Genomic DNA, 14,014 nt, shown 5'->3' on the forward strand with positions numbered 1-14,014 from the left:
CATGCACTCTTGTATAATTTATCAATTCATTTAGTATAATAGACAATACTATAGACACAATGCTATAAAATACAAACTATCAATCAAATAAAATATTATGCAAAAAAAGACTAAATGCCATTCAAAAAGGATGATTTTATGGTTTTGTATGAGTTTCTATTCTCAGTTTTTACTCAGGTATTTAAGTGTTGAAAATTAAGGCAGGTGCTAGGTGGGCGTGACTTATGCATCACTTTTCATTATCACTCATGTACAGATTCGATCTTCATGCAGTTTTGTTGTGATTTATGCTTCCGAAGGATCACACTTTATCCATGTTTTATTTTTCACAACTGTTGGTGGCAAGTGCTGTGTGGCAGCTGTAAAATGTTGAACCGTACTTCAGTGTTATTATATTTTCTGGTCCTTCGGGATCATTGATTCCGGCACTGTAGTTGTTGAAAATTTGGCACCGTTCACGCCTGTGCTAGGGCGCTTGGGGAATGTAGCACTTTTTCATTATCCTCATGTGTAGACTCAATCAGGCCAAGCCTGCAAATTTCATGTAATTTTGTTGTGAGTTATGCTTCTGACGGATCACACTGTATCCAGATTATTGTCATGGAAACGTTTTCAATAATTAATATGGCTATTAATAACATATTTTTGTATTTTAAGGCGACTTAAAAAAATATCGAATACAAGCACTAGAAATAGATGAAATAATCGGAACATCCATCATTTCTTCAGTTCAATATCTCTCCAGAAGAGCCATGTGTAATCTTTGATTCCGGAAGGATGAAAAGATAATGGAAAACGTCCAGACTCATTGATTTTCATCCCTTCCTGATAGAAATTATTATAATTTTATGACTTTCATCAGAGGCTTACATTACAGATGCTTTTATTCTGCATAGATTTCACATAAACCTGTCTGTTATTTTTTGCATATGTCCTTATCCGTGTATACAACAGCGTAATTTCCGAATTCCGGAACTAGATCTACTATAAGCCGGAAAATTCTGAAATCTGAACATGTTTTACGGTCCTGAAATTTCTCCTCCTGTTTTCTTTGTAATTAATACCTCTGAATAACGGAACTTCCAAATTATTTTCTGGTAAAATTTGTTTTATATATCATTTCAAATTTACTTCCAAAATCCGGAATTTGAAAAAGGTGTGAAGGAATATTGTACATGTACTTGTGATTGTAAAATCTTCAAAATGTCAGTTCCAATTAGCAGTGATCATCTTGACATCTTAGAATCACAACCTGTTAAGCATGCATTTTAGACACTTGATTAAAGTGTGAAAATTAAGATAATTTATGATAATTGAAAATAATACTATTGTATCAGCAAAAACGTACCAGACATGTAAATGCTCCTACGACCTAAATACTGTCAGACCTATCCATGCGAAAATCTTTTTTTTATGAAATAAAATGAACGAGATACTGCAAACAACATTTGTTAAGTATTTGCCAATTCGTTGCATTTAATATTTTATTGGATCTAGACGTTAGGAACGATAAAAATGCAGACAAAATTATCAACAGTGTAATTAACGAAATTCTTTGCAGTTAGGTCAGAATTTCATTGTTTAATATTGCGAACAACTTTGTTTTAATTCCGACCTTTAGAGGCAGCATATGAAAACATTTTCTTACTACTTTAGACAAAATAAGTACTAAATTGCATGTATATTTATGTTCAATCTTAAGTATGACTGATCGTTCTATTTCCCTTCATTCAAATGACGAAATAATGTGTTGTGTAGCTTTGTCTGGCAGCAACGCTTGATTAACGACAACATTATGTTATTCCCCTAGGGTAATGCACATTCTCGTTTATAACTATTATTTTTAAACTCATCTATATAGTCAATGTGTTGTTTCACTTTTGATAAATTAGTTATGTTACATAAGGTAAAGATGATGAATGAAGCGGCAAATGAGAAATGTAAGCGACTATTCCATGTTTTAATGTTATTCGCATTGTTTCCTAATAAATGACACGGGTTCGTCATTCATAGATCATAATTGACCTAATTCCATAGCATGGTACTAGTTTGAAGTACATGTAACTTAAATAAAGCTTAATCTAATAGATATTGATATTTTTGAGGATAAGTAAGTATAAATAACCCCATAAACATTACCTATCCTCATCTAAACTTATTCTTCAAAATTGATTACATAATATGTTATCTTGTCACTCTCATTTTATCCTATGAGAACTATCAATCTTCTCAATTTAGATGTATGACGACAATTTATTTGCCAATCAACAAACGTTTTCCCTTAAGACAATAGTTTCATTTTTGATAACCGCAGTAAGGGTCTTTCAATTCTCTTTGAAAGACCCTGCCGTAGTGCATGTATTAAAGAAATATTTTCAGTTCTTATTATGCAACTTTTTTCTACATTTTGTACAAAGACTACAATAAATACAAATATATGGCACAATTTTATAAAACATTTTGACGTCAGAAAACTATAGTTTTGCACTAGTTTTTGTCATGTCATAGAAAATTCTATTCTGCAATTCCTTCTAGAATTGCTGTTTTGCTCCGGATGTTTCTCTCGTATGCAGAATGATAGTTTGCTTGAAATTTTTCTTTTTTTTCTTACGTAAAAGCATCATTCTCACATTGCGGTATATTTAACCTGCGTGTTTCAAGCAATCTTATGTGAAAATATGCATTGACTTTGAAACAAAGATATACATGTGCAATGTACAAAACCTACACTTTTCTACCATCGATATCAATGAAGACTTCTTTACAAACCAATAAATCTGATAAGAAATTTGTAAGGAAAATGAGTGTAATCGCATAGTTTTCATAGAAAATTATCAAAATATATGATGATTAATAGATATGCATCCAATATTCAAAGTCAGTTCTCCTATTACAATTTTCTTCTCCTTTATTATTGCAGATGTCTTTGCGAATAAATTACTTTAAAAACGGTAACTGTAGAGAATAAATGATTAATGACATTCTATATCATGGACGAGAATGGATTGATATGCATGCATTTTTAAAATAAGTTCTCTTTTTACAATAATTGAAAAATATACAAAAGGCGAAAGTGATTAATGATTCTAAGATATTCATTATCGATAAAAACAGCATATATTTCCGTAACATAAGGATTTTTGCCGTTACTGCACTAAATATCTAAAATGGACTTGGTCATTTTCACTCCGGACAAAACAATTTATCAATTTTAGGGTAAATTTCGAAATTATATACTGACTGAAAAGCAAATATTTCAATAATTTTTGAAGAAAAATATAACATAATTCATTTCATAGTAATTCGAGTTACTGATAATTTTATTATTTAACTAGAAAAGAAGAACATGTATATCAAATAACTTTCGTTTTATATAAATGTTGTTTATTAAAATTTTAATAATGTTATAAAACAAACAAAAATGAAAAAGTTTTTTCTTACTTATATAATACAATATCTTGATGTTATGTTTTACATTGATGTTATACTTTTTTATGCATTATCTATTATTAATAGAAAAGCAAATTACATCTTGCAGCCCAGACAACCATTTTTGATACACCATATTCTGATGTTATCCTAATAAATATATAATAAGCGATATTTTGTTTCATTTATATGATTTATTAGTACATATTTGTATGGCATAATGATGCATGTGTCTACCATTTTGTACGTCTTATATGCTTGTAATGTATTATTGATATAAGATAACAAGTTTTTGATGGTTTTCTTTCAGAATATATATGTTAACTTACACAAATCTTACAGAATAAAGAATAAAAGATATATTACAGTTCACATTGTTTTAATGTTTCTTTTATTCAAAAATGAATTCTGTTTTCCAACGGTTTTCCAAAAATGTGTGTGTTTTGAGACACATATGCACCAAAAATCGAAAGCTTATGTCATTGTACACTTCCTAAATGAAATAGTTTGAAAATTTCTAATGGTAAACAAGAGAATAGAAATATTGACACAAAAGTCAATAAATTACATATACATGTATTTAAGTGTGTATTCTCAATATGACTCCGATACATGAAAGCGACTGAGAGATTAAGTTGTTGTTAGATAAATGTAATGCTGTTTTATATGATGATACTGGTCGTTTTCTTTTTATAATTAGGCTAATAAGAATTGTAAAATATTTTTTGAAATTACAAATGTAATGATTGTTTAAAAAAACGTAATTTTGTCATTTACATATATGATAATATAATAGAAGATTGTTTAAGTTTTAACTGCATGTATTACATATAAAAAAAACCTAAGACCCACTGGACTGGGCCTATTTTGACACTAGAGGCATAACTTGAAGTTTTGATAGAAGACAACTAAACCTTGTGTTGTGCCAAATATCTTAGTAGCTTTTGTCATTTCGGAGTAGATGATATTTTAAGTTTTTACAATATACATATAAGGATTACCTATAAATCCACCCCAACCCCGAGGTGAGGCCAATTTTGACACTAGAGGCAAAATTCGAACAATTTTGGTAGAGGACCTATATATGATATCATGTACTAATTTAAAAAAATAAATTCTGGGCCTTGTACTTTCAGACAAGAAGATTTTTAAATTTGCATTTCCTGGACCTATTATCAAATTATGCAACGGACCGGAACCATTTGAACAACTTTGAAAGAAGATCATCCAAGGAACATTTTTGTAAAGTTTAGTTAATGTGCAGTCATTGGTTTCAATGGAAATGCTGTTTAAAGAAATTGTTGACGACGCACACCGCACGACGACGAACTACGGGCGGATGGGGGTCACAGTAGCACGTTGTGCTCATGTGAGCTTAAAATTTGTTTTGTTCTGTTCCGATAACTTCAGATAAGGATGGTTCATGACGAACAATAAATTTAGCGACTTGCATCCATTTTTATTAAAGTGATAATACTGGTCAAACTCAATGCACAAATAAAGCCTGCTCGTATATTTATAATTGCCGCCATTTAAAATGAAATAAAAGTGTTTTATTCATTAAAAATACATTTTTATATGATCGATAGAAAAAGTTTATTAAAAAACAATCTTATATCTGCTATATATAGATAAGTAATATCAGACCATGTATATAACATTTAACTAACAACATATACGTATAATTCTACCTAGTTTAACATGTACGATACCAAAAACTAATAGCAATATAATACAGACCTTCCATTATAGTCCAATTCACTTTAACATTTACATTTGAATTATGACACAAAGAAGTAAAACATGATAATGATATATCCCATAAATGAACTATTTATCTTTTCTTATTACTTTATGTATTAATAGGTTCTATTTTTTGTTCTTCGTGTGGTATATAGTTTTATAGTTTTATATTTGAGACTTCTGTTTTACTTCTACATTATGCCTCGAACAAATAAATAATGAACCTCGGCTAGTTAAAGTAACTCACTTACAAAGAACAAGGCAAGCAAATACAATAGCCTTGTGTTTTTGCAAAGCCTACTAATTGGTGCAAATTGTATCCTTCAATAATATGTCCTTTCACCATTGCTCTACATCTTCGCGCATGTTTGGTTGCCGTTATCTTCTATATCATCAAATCATGCATAGCATTGACATTCGTTTATATAGCACAGACAAGAGTCAGGTAAACATATGTAATCAAAAGCGCCAGTAGAAGTTATGAATAATTAAAAAGCTACAAATCTCCAAATTTGTTCGTGCAATTTTTGCTTCCGGTATATGTTTCCAAACTGTCAATGTGTGTTTAGTTTTGTTTATACTGGGCGCCGGCTTTGCCATATGTCCCAGACTATCGGCCTCTATAACGTCGCTGGTCGTAGAGCCTGCAACGGAGGACTTAGTTTGCCTTCAACGTCGATGATCGTAGAGCTGCAGCGGAGGTCTTCTCATGCCGTCTTTCGTCGTAGATCTTCTCTTTGACCCAGTTTTTCGATCTTGAACGCAGCTGACAATATAGAAGAAATGCACCTCTTCCTGGAGCAGCAGCTCTTTGTAGGGCCACACCCTTCGCCGTTGGTTAGGTCACACCAGCTAAGTGACATAACTAGGTCATCCACCTGGTGTGACCTATGCCCTCCGCCGCGAAGGGAAGTCGGAGGAAACTGTCAATATGATCTTAACCGAGTCTGCAATTCTCTTGTAATTTTGTTGTGATTAATGCTCCCGAGAGATCACTTTGTTCCAGATTTTTAACATTTCTATTATAGATTTGCACAATTCTTCTTCTTATTACTAAAACTTGATCCTTCCATAATATTATATAGGACCTTTTCTAATATACCAAAGACATTTATGTCATCTGTATAGCCCTATATTAAATATGATATAAGATTAAAGGCACACTTTCCATTTTGGTGCTTCTTACATAAAGCTCGAAAGTCGCCATAAGGCTTTTAAAGTGTCAGAAAAACTTTTATCCCAACAAATAATAAAAAACAAAGACACTCACGTTACGCAAAAGTGTAAATTCCCTTTGCAGTAAATTATCTCAAGGAAGTAATAAAATGAAATTGTAAAGAAATGTAAAAGCAATGCAATATTTACATTCTGGCACATATTAGGCAATTTATCAAAGAGAATGTGAAACAAATAGAACTGCATGCCAACTTTTGACTTCATATCCCACAGAAAAGCAATTTTAGATTGACCCGATCGAATTTTATGTACAATGTTTATTTGGTAATCCTGAGTTAGATGAATCATATTAACGGATATATAGCGTCCTTTACGTTATCTATATAAAGCACCTCAATACTTATGAACATGTGCCATCAATGTTGCGTACACCGATGTATAATATATATATAATCCTACCATTTCCAAGTATGATAAATAATTCACTCATATAATCCAGAAGTAAAATCAGATTTTATTAGACTGTACAGAAATTAATGATTTAAACGGCCAGTGGATTCAATATAAATGGAAATTGCACTGATGTCATTTTTTGAAATTCAATTTTGTAGCATAAATATGAACTAAATAATGAACGATATATTACAAAAATAACAAAACAGAATATAATACGAAAATATATATACGAAAAAAATATATATACTAAAAGCCATGTTAAGATAACAAGAAGAAATGTATGGCGATAAACATAATCATTACATAGAAAAGCTGTATTAACTAAACCCAATGCCAGAAGTTATGATAGAATAAAGGAAATACATTTTGTATTAAAACCACTTGACTTGTTAACAAACATGATTCTATATAGAAGAGAAGAAGGAAGTAAATAGAGACTTTTAAAATTTAATTAAGATAACGAGAAATCGAGAAAAACGATTTTGAGATAAAGATAGTTGACTGAAACATAATTCTGAATTTTGTTAATAAAGTTCGATATCTTCATATCTTCTAAATCGCCAGCAATGTTTTACAGGGAATAAAATAAATAGGTTGTTTAGTGAGAAAAATGCGTCGATCCAACCGACGTACAGAATGAATTAAACGGCCAGTGGATTCAACATAAATGGAAATTGCACTGATGTCATTTTTTGAAATTCAATTTTGTAGCATAAATATGAACTCAATAATGAACGATGTTTTTTAAAAATAACAAAGCAGCTTAATGACTTTACTTTTATGCTGATTTTCGCATTCATGACACTTAATAGAATAAAATACTTCTATTTATCAAACTATATTTGTAATTTCTAGCTTAGTTCATCTTAATATAAACTTTTTATTGTTTATTGTTACAAATATACACAAAACGATTAAAGTAATGTACTAATTAATAAATTAGAATGTACTAGAAACGTTAAAGAACACTTAATATCTATTTGTACAGTTGTCTACTGTAAAACTTTTACACAGTGTAACAATTGTCTACCAATGTATGACGTTTTTTACCGTTTAATCAGAATATCATGCATTCTTTAATATTTGTACAGATTAATAAAATCTGATTTTACTTCTGGATTAGATCAGTGAATTATTTATCATACTTGTAAATGGTAGGATTATGTATTGATTTTACACATCAATTATCTATAATAACTTCTCAAATACAATCTTTAAAAGTCAATGTTCCATTTTGTTGTATACTTTACATCAATCAAATATAAAGATTTGTTCTTCTGTCATTTTACTTTTATAGAGATGTGTCTGAAAATTGATATAACTCTGACATACAGAGTTTTTTATCACTTTAGACAAAGTAAATACTAAATTGCATGATATCTGAGTTCAATTTAAATCTCATATGCATTTGTTTCCTGATTGTTCCGTTTCCCTTTATTCCTATAATGGAATAAAAGCTAATGGAACTTTGTGTGAAAGCAAGAAGAAGAAAGGCTTTATGACCGTCAACATTATTTCCTTTATCTAGAGTAATGCACATTCTCATTTATATCTATTATAAAACTCATCTAAATATGTCAATATTTTAGTTCTTTAAATTTTAATGTAGTATTGTTATATAAAGCAAAATGATAAATGCAACGCCAAAAGAGAACTGTACACATCGACTACATGTTTTTGTGGTGTTTCTCATCCTAATAAACTAGAAATTAATAACAAAACATTTATTATTTGACAAACTTTACTTTGGTTTGTCAATTAAACGACATCTTATTTTTTTTCTACTGTTCGATTATATTTGACATCATTCTACAACATGGCGCTACTTTAAAGTATAGGAAACTCCAAAGTTCTTTTTAGATATTGATATTTTTGGCATAATTTAATAGCATTATATAAAACTTTCCTACCCTCTGTTGAAACAAATTCTATCAAATTGATTGCATAATTTGTTTTTTTGTCATCCCATGTGACCTATAAATTTTCTGAATTTAGATGCATGACGACAATTGCACATCGTAGTAGTAAACAAAAATCGGTATATATCATCAATTGCGTTCTGCTTATTGTACAAAGAATACAGTAGAAACAAATATATATCAAATTGTATTGAATTGTTTACGAACGTAATTTTGGTTCTGCACTACTTATTGCCATGCATTAAATGTTTCAATCTGCAATTACTTATATAATTGCTGTCTTTGCTCCCTTTCAAAAAGAAAATTGTTGGAAATTTCTTTTGTCTTGAGTGATATATACATCATTCTTTCTCCGCGGTATATTTGACCTGTCCTTTTAAAATAATAGTATGTAAAGATTATTCATTGACTTTGAAAAACAAAGATATGCATTTGCATGCAACCTACTTTCCTTCCATCGATCAATGCAGCATTCTTTGCGAATCAATTGGAAATATTAAGACAGGCTTTTACTGGAAATTAATCAAGATAAATAGTAACTAATAAGAATACATCCATTATTTAATTTGTCAGCAGTTCTCACATTACTATCTACTTCCTTATCATCTCTATCATTGTAGAATTCTTTGCAAATATATCACATTCAAAAATAGACATTTGTGGCGGAACAGAAGAGTAATGACATTTTAAAACTGGGAAATGAATAAATTGGTATGTATGCATCATTTAGTAAACTTCTCTTATTACAATAAATGATAGAAATATAAAAGGTGAAATTGATAAATGCTTCTAAGATATTCTTCACAAACAAAACAGTTTCCCTAACATAAGGATTTAACCTTTACCGCGCTAAGTTCTTATATGGACTTGTTTAGTTTCACTCTGGACAAAACCATTCATCATTTCCAGCGAAAATTAAAAATAAACATATACTGACTTAACAACGAACAATACAATAGTATTTTCAGAAATTCAACCTTTTTCTTTTCAATCAATTTTGAGTAACATTAACCAGAAAAAAATGAACATACATATCAAACACTTCCCATATTCCACATATCTTGGTCACACAGCCTAATAAAAGAATCCAACAAACCTTTTTTCTTACCTATATTACATCTTGATGCTAAAGTACAACTTTTATACTGCAGCTTTTATTAAAAGCAAAACAAAGCCAAACATGTTGCGTGTCACACAGCCTAATGTTATCTTAATAGATACACACTAAGCGATTTAACATATATTAGTGTTTCATTTCCATGATAACTTATTACTTATTTCTATGACATGATGATGAAGGTGTCTACTATTTTTGCAAGACATGTATGCTTCAAATACATCATAGAAATAAGATAACAGCTTTCCGATGGTTTTCAATTATAATACGAGTATATGTAAAACCAGGCAAAATTACAATATAGAATATATTCTAATTCAAAAAGAGAACTGCTTTAATGTTCTTTTTTATTCAAAATTCATATAATTCATATAATCAAAATCTCATTTTATTATATACCTCTAATATGTAAATTTTTTAAAGGCAATAATGGTAAGTGATGGAATAGAAAATATTTATACAAAAGACGATAAACTACACATAGAATGAAACCTTTCAATCACATGATATAAATGATATCAGAAGATTTATAGAGGTCGCCAATTTGCACAACTCAGCTCTTACATGTTCACTTCTTAACAAAACCCTTTTGTTTTGGTGTAGGTAATTCATAAAACACTCTTCATAAATGATAACCTCATAATGTTCACTTCATAATGCCTCACATTTACATGAATAAGGCAAAATACCTTTGCTTCTGCAGAAACTTTTCTTTCAAGATGTAGTATTACATGCGCTTCCATAGAAAACTGCTCTTCCGAATGAATACAGCATATAACAGTTTTCGAAGCATTAACATTTGAATTATGACACAAAGAAATAAGACAGGATAATGATATATCCCTTTAAATTGATTTTTTGTCTTTACTTATTACTTTAAGTATAAATAAGTTGTATGTTTTGTCTTTCTTTTGATATATAGTTTTATATTGGACAGATATGATAAATGCGTTTGCCTTACTCCTAAATTATGCGAGGAACAAATCGGTTGGTCAAAGTAAGTGTTTTTTGGAGGACAAAACTACCAATCTCTGAATTATGTTTATCCTTGTAATTTAGCAAAGCGTGTTGATTGAATAAATTTCACCCTTCATTTACTTTTTCTTTCACTATTGCTCCATATCTTACATTTTCATCTTTATCTAGTTACAGTCTCATATATCATCAAATCTTCCATAACATTGTTTATGTGCTTAATATGATTATGACCGTACATGTATATAATCCAAAGCCATTCAAAGTCTTACAGGCCAGATTTGCATCCAGTATATGTACGTGAGACTCAAAACTAACACATTAATTAAAGACTACAAATTGTATAGACGTGATCCCCTCCGGTAGTTCTATAGGACTTTTTCTACTATTACAGAGAAACTAACTCTTACTCTTTTTACAGTAAATGATCTCAGGGGAGCATTAAAATGAATTTGAGAGACATGCAGTGATTAATCTAGATGTGCGTCTTGCGTAAAATACGCATAAAAATCGAAAAAGACGCACAGTTTCAAAATATGTGCGTTCAATCTGACGCATGCAAATCAGGAAGTTTATAATCCAAAAAATCGCGATTAGTGATTTCTATGTACAGATTGATTACTTTAATTTCATTAGTTGAATAATTTTTCAATTTCTTCAGTTGAATAATTTAATTTTCGATGATAACAGATGCAAGACTTATCCCCCATTTGCTTGAAACGTTAAATCCCAAGCAATTGTTGCTTGTGATCGGTAACCGCCCATTATCGGCATTAGCCAATCAGAGCGTCCATTTTGCATGAGAGCGATTCTCCTACAATGGTGAAATATGCAGACATTGGCGCTAAAAAATGAGAAGGGCACAGGAAAATCGTCAGCAAATGGCCAAAGGCGCATCTAAAATCTATACCAGACTTATATTGTATGTTATTTAGTCATCCAGACAAAACTGGTACCAACAGCAACAGGTTACCCATTCCCCTGTTATTACGCATATTCTTGAGTTTATCCATTTCCCTATAGCATTTTTCCTAGTTCTGGCTTCCAAAACTTTATAAGCCGCTTTTTAACATTTTTGTTTTTCATCAGATGCGGCATTAAAGTTTTGGATTAGACCCGTTACGAAACCTAACCAGAATAACATAAGTTGATTTATTCTTGTTTTTCACTTGCAAATACACTTGACCCGATCAATTCTTGTGCATTTTACGGTAAAACAATTATTTAAATATCGTTCTATACCAATTCAAGTAATAAAATATTAATACCGTCATTAAAATTGCCTATTTAACAGTAAAACATCGATTTTCACCGACTACAATCGGCCATGACATTCAAGTGCCACGCGAGACCTCGTATGACGTCATTCGCGGGAACAGATTTGAATAGAGTTGTGTACTATATTTAGAACATTTTGTTGACATGATTTCGATATTTTTATTCAAAATAATGTTTTTATTTATTTTCATAAATTTTTTAGTATTTAAATATGATTTTATTGAATATAACAGTCAGTAAATAACCTTTTTCAACATCTTAAAAAAAAGTAATCTATAAAAATATTGGAGGCACATGGGTTCCTAAAGGTCAATCTCGTAATCACGTGGTCAAACATTTTGGCAAGATGGCGGCCAAGTGCCGAAATTTTTACCTGTCGGAAACTATTAGGAAGTTTATGTTCCTAATAAGATTTTTATTTGTCCATCCTTGGCTTATCAACAGATTATATATCGTTTTATCAAGGTATGCTTCACTTTACTTCGTGGCATGTTCGATAAATAAATACGAGCGTGTCAGATTCCTGGCACGATTATTGGTGGACTTTCCCTACGGGGTTATCTTCAGCGTTCACGTCATGTCATATATATAAACGGGTACGCTGAAGACCTTAAGCTACATTTTTCCAAGTTATCTACTTACCTTATCCCTTTCCCACCTTCTACTGCATTTCTACTACCGTAAATTTAATCCAATAAAGCAAACAAAAAATCATTAATCTACTTAATATTTTAAATAATTATCGGTAACTGAAAAAAAGTGTTGCTATTTTAAGAAATGCTGTAAGTTACAGTATAATCTGACAGGTGTGTAATGATTTCCCCTAAGGTCACTCAAGTTCACAAGGAGTGTAAAAAAAAAAGATGTCAATTACGTCATCAGAATATTTGACAGGGAGATTAACCAATCAGGGTAACATTGTGCATGACTTTTTTTCATGATCAAAAGGTCTGTCTGTGTATGCTTTCTACACAGAGGCATACAAGGAGCAATAAAAGTCGTCAGTATGTATACAGTGTGAGAGGGACATTTTGTGCAAATTACGAACAATTAAAATAGATAATGCACAGTATTAGACATAAGTAAGAAAATATAAATTATGCAAATTAGATTTTTGAGCAGCCAATAAAAATTGTTTTGCCTGCAATTAATATTAGCACCAAAAATAACTTTTTTATGCACTTTAATTACTTAATCGCTTGTTATAAAAACATGCAAATCATGTCAAGGATCTGCTATTAAAAAGACGCATTTATTTTGCTACATGACTCATTGATTTTGCTACAGGACTCATTGTTTTCAAACATGTGCGTCATCCGACGCATTGTAAGGAATTTCTAGATTAATCACTGGACATGTACATGCAATGCAATATTTACATTCTGCCGCAAATGGGGCAATTTCTCCTAGGGAATGTGAAACAAATAAAATTGCATGCCAACTTTTGACTTCATGTCCCTCAGTAAACCAATTTTAGAATGGCCGATCGAATTTTATGTACAGTATTTATATGGAAAATTTAATCATATCAACGAAATAAATGAGCGTTTATTGACGTCATCTAAAATATAATCATGAGTATATGTCTATTAGAAAAAAATTATACCTCCTTTCTAAGTGACAACCGTCACCTTTGTGTTTTTCATACCTCTGAGGATTTTATGCAATTTGTAAGTAAAGATAAAATAAGGGTTTTATAATGGAACCGTTTAGAGCTGAAAAAATCTGGAACAAAATTGATCCCTCGGAAGCATTAATCATATCAAAATTACATGAAAATTGCAGTCCCGGTTTTATTGAGTCTATACATGAGGGATAATGAATAAATGCAACATCCCTCACGCCCCCTAGCACCGGCTTGAGCAGTACTCAATTCGCAACACTTAATAGTGCTGGCATCAATAATCCCGAAGGACCAGAA

The sequence above is a fragment of the Ruditapes philippinarum genome, unplaced genomic scaffold, assembly GCF_026571515.1.
Source record: "Ruditapes philippinarum isolate M1 unplaced genomic scaffold, ASM2657151v2 ctg455_1_1_1_1, whole genome shotgun sequence".
NCBI lineage: Eukaryota > Metazoa > Mollusca > Bivalvia > Venerida > Veneridae > Ruditapes > Ruditapes philippinarum.